General features: G+C 38.3%; 1 protein-coding gene across 1 annotated transcript in view; it reads right to left on the bottom strand.

The window, feature by feature from the left end:
- Nucleotides 1-19686, bottom strand: part of TXLNB (taxilin beta) — a 203551-nt gene that overhangs the window by 146658 nt on the left and 37207 nt on the right. The window lies entirely within an intron of this gene.

The following is a 19686-nucleotide window of genomic DNA, read 5'->3' as shown; positions in this document are numbered from 1 at the left end:
AGCTTACTTATGTTCAGGTAATCTTCTTAAACCTGCTATATCTTTAGCGGATCTTGCTGCAGCTTCAACGTTTTGGTTGGAAGCTTTAGCGCAGCAAGTAACAGATCATAATTCTCATAGCATTGTTAATCTTCTTCAACATGCTAATAATTTTATTTGTGATGCCATATTTGATATCATTAGGGTTGATGTCAGGTATATGTCTCTAGCTATTTTAGCTAGAAGAGCTTTATGGCTTAAAACTTGGAATGCTGATATGTCTTCCAAGTCAACTTTGCTTTCCCTTTCTTTCCAGGGTAATAAATTATTTGGTTCACAGTTGGATTCCATTATTTCAACTGTTACTGGGGAGAAAGGAACTTTTTTTCCACAGGATAAAAAAACTAAAGGTAAATTTAGGTCTACTAATCGTTTTCGTTCCTTTCGTCACAATAAGGAACAAAAGCCTGATCCTTCCCCTACAGGAGCGGTATCAGTTTGGAAACCATCTCCAGTCTGGAATAAATCCAAGCCTTTTAGAAAGCCAAAGCCAGCTCCCAAGTCAACATGAAGGTGCGGCCCTCATTCCAGCCCAGCTGGTAGGGGGCAGATTACGATTTTTCAAAGAAATTTGGATCAATTCGATTCACAATCTTTGGATTCAAAACATTGTTTCACAAGGGTACAGAATAGGCTTCAAGATAAGGCCTCCTGCAAGAAGATTTTTTCTTTCCCGTGTCCCAGTAAATCCAGTGAAGGCTCAAGCATTTCTGAAATGTGTTTCAGATCTAGAGTTAGCTGGAGTAATTGTGCCAGTTCCAGTTCTGGAACAGGGGCTGGGGTTTTACTCAAATCTCTTTATTGTACCAAAGAAGGAGAATTCCTTCAGACCAGTTCTGGATTTAAAAATATTGAATCATTATGTAAGGATACCAACATTCAAAATGGTAACTATAAGGACTATTCTGCCTTTTGTTCAGCAAGGGCATTATATGTCCACAATAGATTTACAGGATGCATATCTGCATATTCCGATTCATCCAGATCACTATCAGTTTCTGAGATTCTTTTTCCTAGACAAGCATTACCAGTTTGTGGCTCTGCCGTTTGGCCTAGCAACAGCTCTAAGGATTTTTACAAAGGTTCTCGGTGCCCTTCTGTCTGTAATCAGAGAACAGGGTATTGTGGTATTTCCTTATTTGGACGATATCTTGGTACTTGCTCAGTCTTCACATTTAGCAGAATCTCATACGAATCGACTTGTATTGTTTCTTCAAAAACATGGTTGGAGGATCAATTTACCAAAAAGTTAATTGATTCCTCAGACAAGGGTAACCTTTTTAGGTTTCCAGATAGATTCAGTGTCCATGACTCTGTCTCTGACAGACAAGAGACGTCTAAAATTGGTTTCAACTTGTCGAAACCTTCAGTCTCAATCATTCCCTTCGGTAGCCTTATGCATGGAAATTCTAGGTCTTATGACTGCTGCATCGGACGCGATCCCCTTTGCTCGTTTTCACATGCGACCTCTTCAGCTCTGTATGCTGAACCAGTGGTGCAGGGATTATACAAAGATATCTCAATTAATATCTTTAAAACCGATTGTACGACACTCTCTGACGTGGTGGACAGACCACCATCATTTAGTTCAGGGGGCTTCTTTTGTTTTTCCGACCTGGACTGTGCTTTCAACAGATGCAAGTCTGACAGGTTGGGGAGCTGTTTGGGGGTCTCTGACAGCACAAGGGGTTTGGGAATCTCAGGAGGTGAGATTACCAATCAACATTTTGGAACTCCGTGCAATTTTCAGAGCTCTTCAGTCATGGCCTCTTCTAAAGAGAGAGTCGTTCATTTGTTTTCAGACGGACAATGTCACAACCGTGGCATATGTCAATCATCAAGGAGGGACTCACAGTCCTCTGGCTATGAAAGAAGTATCTCGAATACTGGTATGGGCGGAATCCAGTTCCTGTCTAATTTCTGCGGTTCATATCCCAGGTATAGACAATTGGGAAGCGGATTATCTCAGTCGCCAAACGTTACATCCGGGCGAATGGTCTCTTCACCCAGAGGTATTTCTTTAGATTGTTCAAATGTGGGGACTTCCAGAAATAGATCTGATGGCTTCTCATCTAAACAAGAAACTTACCAGGTATCTGTCCAGATCCAGGGATCCTCAGGCGGAGGCAGTGGATGCATTGTCACTTCCTTGGAAGTATCATCCTGCCTATATCTTTCCGCCTCTAGTTCTCCTTCCAAGAGTGATTTCCAAGATTCTAAAGGAGTGCTCGTTTGTTCTGCTGGTGGCTCCAGCATGGCCTCACAGGTTTTGGTATGCGGATCTTGTCCGGATGGCCACTTGCCAACCGTGGACTCTTCCATTAAGACCAGACCTTCTATCGCAAGGTCCTTTTTTCCATCAGGATCTCAAATCCTTAAATTTGAAGGTATGGAGATTGAACGCTTGATTCTCAGTCATAGAGGTTTCTCTGACTCAGTAATTAATACTATGTTACAGGCTCGTAAATCTGTATCTTGGAAGATATATTATCGAGTCTGGAAGATTTACATTTCTTGGTGTTCTTCTCATCATTTTTCTTGGCATTCTTTTAGAATTCCTAGAATTTTACAGTTTCTTCAGGATGGTTTGGATAAAGGTTTGTCTGCAAGTTCCTTGAAAGGAGAAATCTCTGCTCTTTCTGTTCTTTTCCACAGAAAGATTGCTAGTCTTCCTGATATTCATTGTTTTGTACAGGCTTTGGTTCGTATAAAACCTGTTATTAAGTCAATTTCTCCTCCTTGGAGTTTGAATTTGGTTCTGGGGGCTCTTCAAGCTCCTCCGTTTGAACCTATGCATTCGCTGGACATTAAATTACTTTCTTGGAAAGTTTTGTTTCTTTTGGCCATCTCTTCTGCTAGAAGAGTTTCTGAATTATCTGCTCTTTCTTGTGAGTCTCCTTTTCTGATTTTTCATCAGGATAAGGTGGTGTTGCGAACTTCTTTTAAATTTTTACCTAAGGTTGTGAATTCTAACAACATTAGTAGAGAAATTGTGGTTCCTTCATTGTGTCCTAATCCTAAGAATTCTAAGGAAAGATCGTTGCATTCTTTGGATGTAGTTAGAGCTTTGAAATATTATGTTGAAGCTGCTAAAAATTTCCGAAAGACTTCTAGTCTATTTGTTATCTTTTCCGGTTCTAGGAAAGGTCAGAAGGCCTCTGCCATTTCTTTGGCGTCTTGGTTAAAGTCTTTGATTCATCATGCTTATGTCGAGTCGGGTAAAACTCCGCCTCAAAGGATTACAGCTCATTCTACTAGGTCAGTTTCTACTTCCTGGGCGTTTAGGAATGAAGCTTCGGTTGATCAGATTTGCAAAGCAGCAACTTGGTCTTCTTTGCATACTTTTACTAAATTCTACCATTTTGATGTGTTTTCTTCTTCTGAAGCAGTTTTTGGTAGAAAAGTACTTCAGGCAGCTGTTTCAGTTTGATTCTTCTGCTTATAATTTCAGTTTTTTCATTATAAGATTTAAACTTTGTTTTGGGTGTGGATTATTTTCAGCGGAATTGGCTGTCTTTATTTTATCCCTCCCTCTCTAGTGACTCTTGCGTGGAAGATCCACATCTTGGGTAGTCATTATCCCATACGTCACTAGCTCATGGACTCTTGCTAATTACATGAAAGAAAACATAATTTATGTAAGAACTTACCTGATAAATTCATTTCTTTCATATTAGCAAGAGTCCATGAGGCCCACCCTTTTTGTGGTGGTTATATTTTTTTTGTATAAAGCACAATTATTCCAATTCCTTATTTTTTTATGCTTTCGCACTTTTTTCTTATCACCCCACTTCTTGGCTATGCGTTAAACTGATTTGTGGGTGTGGTGAGGGGTGTATTTATAGGCATTTTGAGGTTTGGGAAACTTTGCCCCTCCTGGTAGGAATGGATATCCCATACGTCACTAGCTCATGGACTCTTGCTAATATGAAAGAAATGAATTTATCAGGTAAGTTCTTACATAAATTATGTTTTTTTCAAATCGACTGCTTTTTCATTAATTTTTTGCGGGCAAAATTAGGCTCGCAAGGTCGCAAAATGCTGATGTTTATTGCGGCATTTTTGGTGCGAGAATTTTTTGGAGTGAAGGTACGTCTGGTGACACAAATTCGTAATTTCTGGTGTTTCCTTGCACAAGGTTGCGTCTGCAATGATGCAAGTGTGTCATTTCTGGATGTTGATGGCGCCAAAAAAAATAAAATAATTCATTTTGCGTTGTGCGTCATACTTGGCGCCAAATAATTTAATTATTTAAAACCCCATTCCTATATGCCTCTTGCCTTTTTTCTATGTCAGAGGGCTATGCTGTTTGCATTTTTTTCCCAGTCCTGAAACTGCCATATAAGAAAAAATTTATAATTTTGCTCTACATGTTGTTTTTTCTCTTACATTTGCAAGATGTCTTAATCTAATCCTGTTTCAGAAACCACTACTGGAACCCTGCTGCATGATAACAGTTCTACCAAAGCTAAGTGTATCTGTTGTAAATTTGTGGAGATTATATCTCCAGCTGTGGTATGTAATAGTAGTCATGATAAGCTTTTACATGCAGAGAATGTAGCCATCAGTAATAGTACAATGCCTGTTGTTCCTTCAACATCTGAATATGAGAAAATCCCAGGCGCCTACCCTAAGGAGGCTAGGTTTGAATAAAAATTTAGTGCTGTCTAAAATATGTTTTAATACATAGATATAGATTATAAAAAATTGAATATAAATGTTGACAAATTTAAACAAATTTACATACAAAACTTCATGGATCCATGATAAATAACAGATATAATAAGATAAAATAATCCTGATAAAAACAAGGAATAAATGAAAAATGAGAAATAGATGAGATAAAACCTTAGGCAGTTATATGCAGTATTGCAGCAAGGTATTCTGCATAAACATAAAAATAAAAACAATTGCAGACAATTCTGGTGAAACGTTTCAAAGTGAAAAAATTACAGTGAAAAAATTGCCAAAAAAATCTCAAGACGAAATCCAAAATAATGGGGGAAGTCTAAAATTTGTAGTCCTATTTTGAATAGTGTGATCCAGTGGCTAGAAATCCCAAAAATAATAGTAGAAAGAGTGTATCCAAACTAATGTCAAATAAGTGCAAATGTTACAAACTTTAGTGTGGAAATGTCACAGCAAAACAAATGATGTTTAAAAATAAAATGTGAGTGCTCCAATGTTCTTCAAAAATGCATATCTTCAAAACAAATCTTCAAATCAAATTTAAGGTGATGCTTGATAGTTGATATGGAAACAATAATAAAAAAAGGAAACAAAGGGAAAGAACGAAAAAACGAAAAAAAGGATCCACCACTTAACAATTTGTAGGGATCCTGGACAGCTTTTATCTTCTCGAAGAATTTTTAAACAAAGTTCCTCAAGATAACGAGTGCCATATGAGCTTTCTGGGAACAGCCCTCTTAAGTATGTTATAGATGATACAGAAATGGCTAATAGTCTCTTAATAACCAACAAAGATTCCTGCTCTGAGGATATTTTATTAGGAAGTTGAATCAACACTTTGTTATTTATCAGTGCACTGTCTCAGTCTCTTCAACATCTAATGTACATGATATTCCTGTAAATATAAAAGATTTTAATGCTGTTGTGATTCAGAAGGCTTTGTCTGCTATCCCGCCTTATAATAAACGTAAAAGGTCTTTTAAAACTTCTCATATAATTGATGAAATTTCAAATGACCGACAACATACTGAATTATCCTCCTCTGATGAGGATCTATCTGATTTAAAAGATCCTTCCTCAGATATTGACGCTGACAAATCTACTTATTTATTTAAAATGGAGTATATTCATTCCTTGTTAAAAGAGGTGTGAGTACCCTGGATATTGAGGAAACTAGTCCTCTTGATACTAAAACTAGTAAACGTTTAAATTCTGTTTATAAACCTCCTGTAGTTACTTCAGAGATTTTTCCAGTTCCTGATGCTATTTCTGATATGATTTCTAAGGAATTGAATAGGCCTGGTACTTCTTTTATCCCTTCTTTAAGGTTTAAAAAATTGTATCCTTTGCCAGCAGTTAGATTGGAGTTTTGGGAAAAGATCCCCAAAGTTGATGGGGCTATTTCTACTCTTGCCAAACGTACTACTATTCCTAGATAGTACTTCCTTTAAAGATCCTTTAGATAGGAAACTTGAATCTTATCTAAGGAAAGCTTATTTATATTCTGGCTATCTTCTCAGGCCTGCCATTTCTATGGCTGATGTTGCAGCTGCATCAACTTTTTGGTTGGAAAGTTTAGCGCAACAGGAAATGGATCCTGATTTGTCTAGCATTGTTTGCTTGCTTCAACATGATAATCATTTTATCTGTGATGCCATTTTTGATATAATCAAAATTGATGTTAGATCTATGTCTTTAGCTATTTTAGCTAGAAGATATTGGAATGCTGACATGGTATCTAAGTCTAGATTACTATCTCTTTCTTTCCAAGGTAATAATTAATTTGGTTCTCAGTTGGATTCGATTATTTCAACTGTCACTGGGGGGAAGGGAGTTTTTTTTGCCTCAGGATAAAAGACCTAAGGGTAAATCTAAAGCTTCTAACCATTTTCGTTCCTTTCGACAAAATAAGGAACAGAAACCTAATCCTTCCCCCAAAGAATCTGGTTCTAATTGGAAACCTTCTTCAAGTTGGAGTAAATCCAAGCCATTTAAGAAACCAAAGTCAGCCCTCAAGTCTGCATGAAGGTATGGCCCTCATTCCAGCTCAGCTGGTAGGGGGCAGATTAAGATTCTTCCAAAACATTTGGGCAGATTCTGTCCAAAATCAATGGATTCAGAGTATTGTCTCTCAAGGGTACCGAATAGGATTCAGAGAAAGCATCCCAGCAAATCCATAAAGCCTCAGTCTTTTCTGAAGTGTTTTTCAGGCCTGGAGCTTTCAGGGGTAATCATACCAGTTCCGTTTCAAGAACAGGGTCTGGGGCTTTATTCAAATCTATTCATTGTCCCAAAGAAAGAAAATTCATTCAGGCCAGTTCTGGATCTGAAAATTATGAATCGTTTTGTAAGAGTGCCAACTTTCAAAATGGTGACTATAAGGACTATTCTGCCTTTTGTTCAGCAAGGGCATTATATGTCCACGATAGACTTACAGGATGCATATCTTCATATCCTTATTCATCCAGACCACTATCAGTTTCTGAGATGCTCTTTTCTAGACAAGCATTACCAATTTGTCGCTCTTCCATTTGGCCTAGCGACAGCTCCAAGAATCTTTTCAAAGGTTCTCGGCGCCCTACTCTCTGTAATCAGAGAACAGGGTATTGCGGTGTTTTCTTATTTGGACGATATCTTGGTACTAGCTCAGTCTTTACATTCTGCAGAATCTCACATAAATCAACTAGTGTTGTTTCTTCAAAGACATGGTTGGAGGATCAATTTACCAAAAAGTTCCTTGATTCCTCAGACAAGGGTCACCTTTTTAGGTTTCCAGATAGATTCAGTGTCCATGACTCTGTCTCTAACAGACAAGAGACGATTAAAATTGGTTTCAGCTTGTCGGAGCCTTCAGTCTCAATCATTCCCTTCAGTAGCTATGTGCATGGAAGATTTAGGTCTCATGACTGCAGCATCGGACGCGATCCCCTTTGCTCGTTTTCATATAAAACCTCTCCAGCTTTGTATGCTGAATCAATGGTGCAGGGATTATACAAAGATATCACAATTAATATCCTTAAATCCCAATGTTCGACTCTCTCTGACTTGGTGGTTAGATCACCATCGTATATTTCAAGGGGCCTCTTTTGTTCATCCAACCAGGACTGTGATCACAACAGATGCAAGTCTTTCAGGTTGGGGAGCTGTCTGGGGATCTCAGATAGCACAAGGGGTTTGGAAATCTCAAGAGGCAAGGTTACCAATCAATATTTTAGAACTCCATGCTATTTTCAGGGCTCTTCAGGTTTGGCCTCTGTTGAAGAGAGAACCGTTCATTTGTTTTCAGACAGACAATATCACAACTGTGGCATATGTCAAGCATCAGGTTGGGACTCACAGTCCCCAAGCTATGAAAGAAGTATCTCAGATACTTGCTTGGGTGGAATCCAGCTCCTATCTAATTGCTGCGGTTCATATCCCAGGTGTAGACAATTGGGAAGCGGATTATCTCAGCCGTCAGACTTTACATCCGGGGAGTGGTCGCTCCATCCAGATGTGTTTTCTCAGATTGTTCAGATGTGGGGTTTTCCAGAAATAGATCTGATGGCTTCCTATCTAAACAACAAACTTCCCAGGTACCTGTCCAGGTCCAGGGATCCTCAGGCAGAGGCGGTAGATGCGTTAGCAGTTCCTTGGTGTTACCAACCTGCTTATATCTTCCCGTCTCTAGTTCTTCTTCCAAGAGTGATCTCCAAGATCATCATGGAACAATTGTTTGTGTTGCTGCTAGCTCCAGCATGGCCTCACAGGTTTTGGTATGCGGATCTTGTTCAGATGTTCATGTGCCAACATTGGTCACTTCCTTTAAGACCAGACCTTCTGTCTCAAGGTCCGGTTTTCCATCAGGATCTCAAATCATTAAATTTGAAGGTATGGAAATTGAACGCCTAGTGCTTAGTCATAGAGGTTTCTCTGACTCATTAATTGATACTATGTTACAGGCTCTTAAATCTGTTTCTAGGAAGATTTATTATTGAGTTTGGAAGACTTATATTTCATGGTGTTCTTCTCATAAATTCTATTGGCATTCTTTTAGAATTCCTAGAATTTTACAATTTCTTCAGGATTGTTTGGATAAAGGTTTGTCTGCAAGTTCCTTGAAGGGACAAATCTCTGCCCTTTCTGTTTTGTTTTACAGAAAGATTGTTAAGCTTCCTGATATTCACTGTTTTGTACAGGCTTTGGTCCGTTTCAAGCCTGTCATTAAATCAATCTCTCCTCCTTGAAGTCTTAATATGGTTTTGAAGGCTTTACAGGCTCCCCCGTTTGAGCTTATGCATTCTTTGGACTTTAAACTACTTTCTTGGAAAGTGTTGTTCCTTTTGGCCATATCTTCTGCTAGAAGAGTTTCCGAATTATCTGCTCTTTCTTGTGAATCTCCTTTACTGATTTTCTATCAGGATAAGGCAGTTTTGCGGACTTCATTTAAATTTCTACCTAAGGTTGTGAATTCTAACAACATTATTAGAGAAATTGTTGTTCATTCTTTGTGTCCTAATCCTAAGAATTCTTTGGGGAGATCCTTACATTCTTATTTGCTTCTTCGGAAGCAGTTTTTGGTAGAAAAGATTTTCAGGCAGCTGTTTCAGTTTGATTCCTCTGCTTATGTTTAATTTTTTTCTTTTCATTTATAAGAATAAACTTATATTTTTCAGCGGAAAATGGATGTTATTATTTTTATCCCTCCGCTGCTCCCGGAGCCCACCGCAACTAAATAAAGTTATTAACCCCTAAATCCCTGGCCTCCCACATCACTACCACTTACTAAACCTATTAACCCCTAAACCGCCAGCCCCCCACATCACCATAAACTAAAATAACCTATTAACCCCTAAACCTAACAACCCGCTAACTTTATATTAATTATTAACTCATCCCTATTTTATAATAAATTTAAACTTACCTTTAGAATTAAATTAAACTATATTAAACCATTAATTAACCTACCCTAAGTGTTATACTAAATTACATTAAACTATATTGAACTATTAATTAACCTACCCCAGCTATTATACTAAAATTACATTAAACTATATTAAACTAATAATTAATCTACCCTAACTGTTATACTAAAATTACATTAAACTACAAATTAAATTAAATATATTATATAGTTAAAAACCGAACCCTACTCAAATAATTTAAATCTACTATTACAAATTAGAAAGTTACAAAAAACTAACAACTAAGTTACACAAAATAAAAAATAAATTATCAAAGATTTAAACTAATTACACCTAATCTAAGAGCCCTATGAAAATAAAAAAGCCCCCCCAAAATAAAAAAAAAACCTAGCCTACAACAAACTACCAATAGCCCATAAAAGTGCCTTTTGCGGGGCATTGCCCCAAAGAAATCAGATCTTTTACCTGTAAATAAAAAATACAAACAACCCCCCAGCAGTAAAACCCACCACCCACACCACCAACCCCCCAAATAAAAACCTAATCTAAAAAACCTAAGCTCTTAAAAAACCTAAGAATTCTATCAGCCAATCGGATATAAGGTTGAAAAATCCTATTGGCTGTTGCAATCAGCCAATAGGATTGAGCTTTCATCCTATTGGCTGATCCAATCAGCCAATAGGATTGAGCTTGCATTCTATTGGCTATTACAATCAGTCAATAGAATGCAACAGCCAATAGGATTTTTTCAACCTTAATTCCGATTGGCTGATAGAATTCTATCCGCCAATTGGAATCTAAGGGACGCCATCTTGGATGATGTCATTTAAAGGAACATTCATTGTAAAGAAGACGTCGAACGAAGAGGATGCTCTGCGTCGGATGTCTTGAAGAAGGAGCCGCTCCGCCCCGGATGGATGAAGATAGAAGATGCCGTCTGGATGAAGACTTCTGCCCGGTTTGATGAAGAAGTCGGCCCGGTTGGATGAAGACTTCTGCCGCTTCGTTGAGGACTTCTGCCGCTTCGTTGAGGATGGATGTCGGCTCTTCAGAAACTGTAAGTGGATCTTCAGGGGTTAGTGTTAGGCTTTTTTAAGGGTTTATTCGGTGGGTTTTAATTTTAGATTAGGGTTTAGGCTTTTGGAAAAGAGCTAAATGCCCTTTTTAAGGGCAATGTCCATACAAATGCCCTTTTCAGGGTAATGGGCAGCTTAGTTTTTTAGATTAGGTTTTTATTTGGGGGGTTGGTTGTGTGGGTGGTGGGTTTTACTGTTGGGGGTTGTTTGCATTTTTTTTACAGGTAAAAGAGCTGATTTCTTTGGGGCAATGCCCAGCAAAAGGCCCTTTTAAGGGCTATTGGTAGTTTATTGTAGGCTAGGGTTTTTTTTTTTATTTTCGGGGGCTTTTTTATTTTCATAGGGCTCTTAGATTAGGTGTAATTAGTTTAAATCTTTGATAGTTTATTTTTTATTTTGTGTAACTTAGTGTTTGTTATTTTTTGTAACTTAGTTAGTTTTTTGTAACTTTGTAATTTGTAATAGTAGATTTAAATTATTTTTAGTAGGGTTAGGTTTTTAACTATATAATATATTTTATTTAATTTGTAGTTTAATGTAATTTTAGTATAACAGTTAGGGTAGATTAATTACTAGTTTAATGTAGTTTAATGTAATTTTAGTATAACAGTTAGGGTAGATTAATTATTAGTTTAATGTAGTTTAATGTAATTTTAGTATAACAGTTAGGGTAGATTAATTATTAGTTTAATGTAGTTTCATGTAATTTAGTATAACAGTTAGGGTAGATTAATTATTAGTTTAATGTAGTTTAATGTAATTTTAGTATAACAGTTAGGGTAGGCTAATTAATAGTTTAATATAGTTTATTTTAATTCTAAAGGTAAGTTTAAATTTATTATAAGATAGGGATGAGTTAATATTTAATATAAAGTTAGTTTGGTTTAGGGGTTAATAGGTTTAGTAAGTGGTACTGATGTGGGAGGCCAGAGGTTTAGGGGTTAATAACTTTATTTAGTTGTGGTGGGCTCCTGGAGGGGTGGGATAGGGGTTAATACTTTTATGTAGGTGTCAGCGGTGTCGGGGGCAGATTAGGGGTTAATAAATATAATGTAGGTGGCGGCGGTGTAGGGGCAGCAGATTAGGGGTAATAAGTATAATGTAGGTGGCGGCGGTGTAGGGGCGGCAGATTAGGGGTTAATAAGTATAATGTAGGTGGCGGCGGTGTAGGGGGTGGCAGATTAGGGGTGTTTAGACTCGGGGCTTATGTTAGGGTGTTAGGTCTAAACATACATTTTATTCTCCCATAGGAATCAATGGGATATCGGACAGCAGCGAATATAAGCTTTCGCTGCTTTCAGACTCCCGTTGATTCCTATGGCATTCACCGCCTCCAGGACGGCGGATTGAAAAGCAGGTACGCTGGGCCGGAATAGTGGCGAGCGTACCTGGTAGACATTTGTTAACTAGCAAAAGTAGTCAGATAGTGCCGAATTTGCATTTGGCAAATCTGTAATGACGTAAGCATCGATCTTTGTCGGACTGAGACCGGTGGATCGTATGTTACGTCACAAATTTCAACTTTTGCCGGTCTGTAGGCTTTGATAAATAAGGGGAATCAAGCTTGCCACAATTTGCAGTTGACGGCTTGATAAATAGGCCTCTTTGTCAAACTTTTGGGTAGTCATTTTTTTATGTTATTTTTTCACACACATTGTAGTTTTTCAACTTTGAATTTTCACATCTGTCATCATGCACCCATGTCCTATTTGGGACATTTCTAAAGCCGGCCAATGTAATTTACCCCCCATCAAACCATATATTTTTGAAAAGTAGACAACCTAGGGTATTTGAAATTCTGGTATTTTAACACTTTCCATGCACTAATTCAAACACCAGTCTTTGTCAAACTTTTGGGTAGTCATTTTTTGTGTTATTTTTCACACACATTGTACTTTAGGAATGGATTCTCAGTTCCTGTTATGTGTTACTGCCAAAAAACACCTCAATATGTGTTCAACAACATCTCCTGAGTACAGTAATACCACCCATGTATAGGTGTGTTGGGTTCTCTGGGGGCTAAAAGGCCTTATTTTTAGGGGGCGCATTCCAGTTTTTCAACTTGGAATTTTCACATCTGTCATGATGCACCCATGTCCTATTTGAGACATTTCTGAAGCTGGCCAATGTAATTTACCCCCATCAAACCATATATTTTTGAAAAGTAGACACCTTATGGTATTTGAAATGCTGGTATTTTAACACTTTCCATGCACTAATTCAACCACCAGCCTTTGACAAACGTTTGGGTAGTCATTTTTTTGTGTTATTTATCACACACATTGTACTTTAGGCATGGATTATCAGCTCCTGTTATGTGTTACTGCCAAAGAAGATCCTAATATGTGTTCACCAACATCTCCTGAGTACAGTGATACCACCTATGCATAGGTTTTTGTTGACTTGTTTTAGGGGTGCAAGACCAAATATCTGAAATGCGTTTGTGATTTTTTTCACATTTAACATATTTTCTTTGCCTATCGTCTTTTTGGGGACCTTTTTACATACCCCAATTTATTTGCTTTCTATGAATGTGCATATATTTGAAAAGTTGACACCCCAAGGTATTGTATATTGAGTGCTTTGATGCAACCGTTTTAGTGTATGGTGGTAATTTTTCAATTTTAATTTTTACACACACATTGCTTTTTGACTATTATTTAGGAGAGACTGTTGTAAGTTATTGCAAAAAAAACACTGCAGGTTCTTTTCTGCAAGACCTCCTGAGTACACCTATGCCCCCCATGCATAGGTTTGACAGGATTTTGGGAAGGTTCAGTTACAATTATATGATTTATAATTTGAGTTGAAAGTGAGAGTATTTCTTATGATAGGCCTATCTTTAGTTTGGGGCCTATTGCATACCCCAGTTTTGTTTATTGCCATGAAAGTGTATATATTTGAAATGTTGACACCCCAAGTTATTGTATATGGAGTGCTTTGATGCAACCGTTTTAGCCAAAAAAATTGGAGAAAGTGTATGGTGGTAATTTTTCAATTTTCATTTTTACACACACATTGCTTTTTGGCTATGATTTAGGAGAGACTGTTGTATGTTATAGCAAAAAACACTGCAGGTTGTTTTCTGCAAGACCTCCTGAGTGCACCTATGCCCCCCATGCATAGGTTTGCCAGGATTTTGGGAAGGTTCAGTTACAATTGTGTGACTTGTAATTTGAGTTGAAAGTGAGAGTATTTCTTCTGATAGGCCTATCTTTAGTTTGGGGCCTATTGCATACCCCAGTTTTTATTTATTGCCATGAAAGTGTATATATTTGAAACGTTGACACCCCAAGGTATTGTATATGGAGTGCTTTGATGACTTTGATGCAACCGTTTTAGCTAAACAAAATAGAGAAAGTGTATGGTTGTAATTTTTCAATTTTCATTTTTACACACACATTGCTTTTTGACTATGATTTAGGAGAGCTTGTTGTAAGTTATTGCAAGAAAACACTCCAGGTTGTTTTCTGCAAGACTCCCTGAGTACACCCATGCCCCCATGTATAGGTTTGACAGGGGTTTTGGTAAAATACAGCACCAATTTTAGAACTTATAAAAAATAGTGAAATGTAAAACTCTGGCACAGTAACAGTAAAAACAAAAACAAACAAACTCAGTAACAGTAAACATAAGCAAACCCCCCCCCAAAAAAAAACCACAACAGCAAATGTAAAAATAATTAAAAATGTACTAGTGTGTGATACCGCTTGAAGCAGTCCCATATGCAGAGTACAGGCTGTACTGGGCAATCAGGACAGTAAAAGGTGGTGTCCCTTCTCTGCCCCCTCTTGGTACAGACTTGGTACAGAGGTTTCTGCTTTGCGGCAGTAGGGGTGATTTTAAAAATAAAATAAGTAGCTCCAACTCTGCTCTCTCCCATCACCGCCTGGGGAGCAGGTGCATCTTGGTACAAAATCCCCAAAATGATCTGGAGCTGAAACTGTAAAAAAGTCAGTTTCATTCCGGGGTTTGCTTTTTTGAAGAACAAAAAGCGTTGTGGGTTGCAATCTGCATTAAGCAAATTGCAACCTTTTTGTACCAGGCCCTTGTCCTCAACATAATTAGGTAGGGCTGCAGCAGGTGATCTGCCAGATCAACCCCACCCATATGCCGCTTATAAGCCTTGATGCACACTGGCTTCCTTATGCTCTCAGCTCTGCCTCGTACAGAGACCTCCACAGTCCTCTCATTGTGGATGGTGGTAAGAAGGTACACAGAGCTTATACACCTTTACTCCATATCTGGAGTGCTTGGAAGGAATATACTGCTTGAATCCCAGCCTTCCCTTATACTTTATCAGGGATTCATCCACACATATATTCCTTCCAGGTGTATAAGCATCTCCAAACCTGGCAGTAAAGTGGGTAATCAGTGGGCAGATTTTATACAGCCTTTCAAACTTGGGATGCTCCCTAGGGGGGCACAGGCTGTTGTTGCTGAAGTGCATGAAATGTAGAATCATTTCATACCTCTTCCTCGACATACTTTGGGAGAAAATGGAGGTAGAGCAAATGGGGCTACTGTTTCATGGAGGGTTTCTTTATGATGCCCATCAGCATAGTCAATGCCCAGAATTTTTTAAATTCTGGCACATCGACGGGGGCCCATTGCTGCTTTGCCAAAAAACTGTCAGGCTTTGCAGCATGGATCTGATGGGCATATAAATTAGTTTGGGCGACAATGTTCCCCAATACATCATCACCCAGAAACACCCTTATAAACTGCTGGGGGCTAAATCCTGCCATATCCACATTATGCCAGGATTTGCTGTGAAGGGTGGGATATCTGGCCTCTGGAGATGAGGCATTACCCACCCTTCAGCAGCAATGGCAGCTGGAGCAACATGTCTCCTTCTGGCAGGGGGGCTAGCAGGGGGGGGGGGGGGGTTAGCAACCACAGATACATCACTATCTGTTGAGACTGTATCTAATGATGTATCTGAGCATATGGCAGGGTCAAAATTGGGGTCTGAGTCCGAAATAGAGGCATCTGACTCTGATGCAAGGATGGCATATGCCTCCTCAGCAGTATATGTTCTCTGTGAGATGAATTATTTTTATCTGTCACATAGAAAAAAAATTACTAAAAAATAAAAATCAACACAAAATTTAAATTTAAATTAACTAAATGGCCTTTGGGTATAGCACAAAATTACTTAAAAAAAGAACCCCTAAAAATGCACAGAGCAAAAAAGTATTTTGTGCAAGAGCCAGTGATTTATGGTGATCACTGGCAAGCTAGGGGTTAATTACTAAAAAAAAAAAAATTTAAATTAACTAAATGGCTCACAAAAAAAAAGTGCTTTTGTGCAAGAACCAGAGATTTATAGTGTTCACTGGCAAGCTAGGGGTTAATTACTAAAAAAAATCAACACAAAATTTAAATTTAAATGAACTAAATGGCTCTGATAAGAGCATTTGGGTCTCACAAAAAAATTACTAAAAAAAAATTAACCCCTAAAAAAATGCACAGAGCAAAAAGTGCTTTTGTGCCAGAGCCATTGATTTGTAGTGATCACTGGCAAGCTAACGGTTAATGACTCTGAAAAGAACCTTTGGGTTTTTCAATTTTTAAACTAATATAACTAAATAAATCTCTCTCTGTCAACACAGATCTCTCTCTCTCTCCAACAAAAACGCAAGTGAGGAGAGGGAGGGAGATCCACACTGATCAGTGTCAATATTTACTAATATTGACATGATCAGACAAATGGGATATGTTGTTATTATAAATTAAATTATAGACCAAGCTCAGATTGGATGACCCCAGCCTGCCCCATATGATGAGGCAGGCTAGGGACACCCCCAGAAGCCCCATGATGCACTGGGCATCGCCATCGTTGACGCCACATGAGGGAGGGGGGCTATATGGGGCTATTTTATTAAAAAAATTTTTTTTTTTTTTTGTGTTAGTATACTTTACTAAGTGCCTCGACCCACCAAGGCCTTTAGCACACTTACAGAGCATCAGAAGCCTGACCGATGGCTTCTGATGCTCTGCCTGACTGCTGGGCTCCACATGGAGTCAAACTGGAAGTGATTGCTCCGTGGGAGTGATCAAAATGGAGCCCAGCAGTCAGGAACAGTATTGCAGGATGCCTCAACATCGAGGTATCACTGCAATACTGTTTGAGCGGCTCCTGCTCTCAGATTACCCTCTCCCTGCATATAATTGTATAAGATTGTTCCATAGTATAGCGGTCCCTACCGTTCCCGCCCCCGTGCACGCTCCTACCCCCGCCCCCATGCGCAATTCTGCCCCCATGCACGCTCCCGTGCGCGATCCCACCCCCTCTGGCGTATATCCACCAGTAATGAGCCGCTCACCAGCCTCCCTGCAGCTGCTCCCACCACCCACCAATGATCAGCACCATCGCTGGCCGATGCAGAGAGGGCCATAGAGGGGCCCTCTCTGCATCGGTGGGAAAAAAGGTATTGCAGTGATGCCTCAATAAGAAACATTGGGCTACATTACGAGTGGAACGCTAACAGTTACGTGCGAGTGATAGGGGTTTATCACCACTGTGAAACAATACCAATAGCGAACATATCTTGGCAGGCTTTTTAAATGTGTTTTGTAACCGCATGTGTAATATATTTTACTTGATGAAACGGCCAGGAGCTTGTGGCTGAGAAACGCGTCTAAAGCTCATGTAATAAATTGTTTTTAATCTATTACACTTCAGCATTATTTGCTCCAGCTTTTTATTTCTCCTGCCAAGTTTACTCTGTCACTGCAGACAGTTTTATTTCTTCGATCCCACTGAGGACGGCTTTGTCAAACACACTAGTCTTCAGTGGTTGTTACACGCAGAGACTAGCCGCTTGCTGCTTTCCTATACAGCACGGCTCTAGAGGATCCTGACTTTATCCACGGAGGAGAGCCCACAGCCGCCCGCCTGGGAATCTGGATACTATCCGGTTACAGCGTACTGACTGCTGATTCAAATGTCAGTCTGCCTATTCGCACCTCTTTCAATAAGGGTGCCAATACTCTTGTGAGTATATAACCATCTGTTATTGTTTCATTGTGACACCTTTTTTGTTTGGAACCTACTTGCACTATGAGGCGCTGTCTTTCTCTTTACAATTTCTTTATCACCACTGTTTGCACACGTGGGGTTCTTCACTTGTATTACAAGTTGAAAGTAAACGTGTTCACTTGAGTGTAATTGAAGTTAACGTGTGTTGGGTTATCGCGACCTCAGAGCTCTGGTTAACTGTTTTGCAGAACAAAAAAAGTGTCACAAAACACATCAAAAATTCATTACAGAGTACAGTTACACTCATAATAACACCATCAAATAAAAATTAATAAAAAATATATTGCACACAAAAGTTATAAGGGCTCAACGATATGGGGTCTCAGGTGCAAAAGGCTGCAAAGGGCTTTAGCATAGAGATACATAGATATACTGTACATGCTTAAATATGTATATGTATGTATATATTTATATCTCTATAAATGTATACATAAGTATTTATCTGTGTATATATGTATTTACAGACATATATACACATATAAACACATCAATACATATGTACACATATATAGACATATATATACTGTATATATATATATATATATATATATATATACTGTATATATATATATATATATATATATATATATAAAAGTGCATTGGAGCCCTTTGCAGTTATATAATTAACAAGTGCATAATAAAAAGACAATGATTTAACACCTACTCTGAATTTCAAATAAGCAGTAGATTTTTTTTCTGAACATTTTATTTTTTTCTCCCATTTGCTGCCCCCTGCATCATGTGACAGACATCAGCCAATCACAGACTAGTATACGTATACCCTGTGAGCTTGTGCAAATGCTCAATAGGATCTTGTTCCACTGAAACTGTGTATATAAAAAGATTCTGCAAATTAAAGTAAATTGGAAAGTGTCTTAAAACTGCATGCTCTTTCTGAATAATAAGTTTCTTTTAACTTGAGTGTCCCTTTAAGAAGATGAAAACATGAAAAAACATATTAATGCAAAATTCATATTTAATAAAGTGTTATACTGTGTATTTACTGTAAATATTTCACATTCCAGTGTTATGCACATAGCAGAACATTTTCTAAGTTTTTTTTAAATAGATATTCCTTGATATATCTGTATATATCTATACTTATATACAATCATGTGTGTATATATATATATATATATATATATATATAGGTATAGATATATATTGTACCAAAATCCCATCAGATATATGTAGAAATGTGTATTTATGAATAAATAGAACGTACTCTGCTATGTGCAGAACTTTGGAATGTGAAATATTCATATTTTCATGTTGGGTTAGCGCAGTTGAGAATATGTGATCAGGTTTGTGTGCAAGTAGGGTGTTAGATTTTTCCACCTTTTTTGCTCTATTGACTTCTATGAGGGAATAGGTTATCGCACTCAATATTGTAAGTTCGGGCTGTTTACGTGTGTCGGGATAGAGTGTGAGCGTAAACAGATTCAACTTGTAATACTAGTGCAACCCAACAGATGCAAAAATCTTACTTCAAGTGCAGCTAATGCTAGAGTGGGAGCGTTAAATAACGCTCCACTTGTAATCTGGCCCATTATATCAAAATAATAATTTTGTTAAAGGACCATTAAATACAGTTCAATTGTATAATCAACAAATACATGATAAAAAGACAATGCAATAACTGAATAGTCTAAGGGCTCGATTTATCAAAGCCCTATGGCTGCAAATTCTCACAAGAACTTGCTTGCCGTAATTTAAAAATCAGCGGTCACCAGACCGCCGCTTCCCTAACCTCTTTGACACCTCTAAGGTAGCAAAATTCAATCTCCGCGGTGGAGTCCGACCGAGGAGATTGACAGCTCCTGCCCGCATGTGATTGGCTTGCGCGGGCAGGGGGCGGGATTGCACACGAGCGCAAAATTGTGCTCGTGTGCAATGGTGATTACCTGCAGGTAATTCCGCCCCGCCGCAGGCG

Source organism: Bombina bombina, chromosome 4 (assembly GCF_027579735.1).
Source record: "Bombina bombina isolate aBomBom1 chromosome 4, aBomBom1.pri, whole genome shotgun sequence".
Lineage (NCBI taxonomy): Eukaryota > Metazoa > Chordata > Amphibia > Anura > Bombinatoridae > Bombina > Bombina bombina.
The sequence above is the reverse complement of the archived record's forward strand: the minus strand, read 5'-3'. Positions and strand labels throughout refer to the sequence as shown.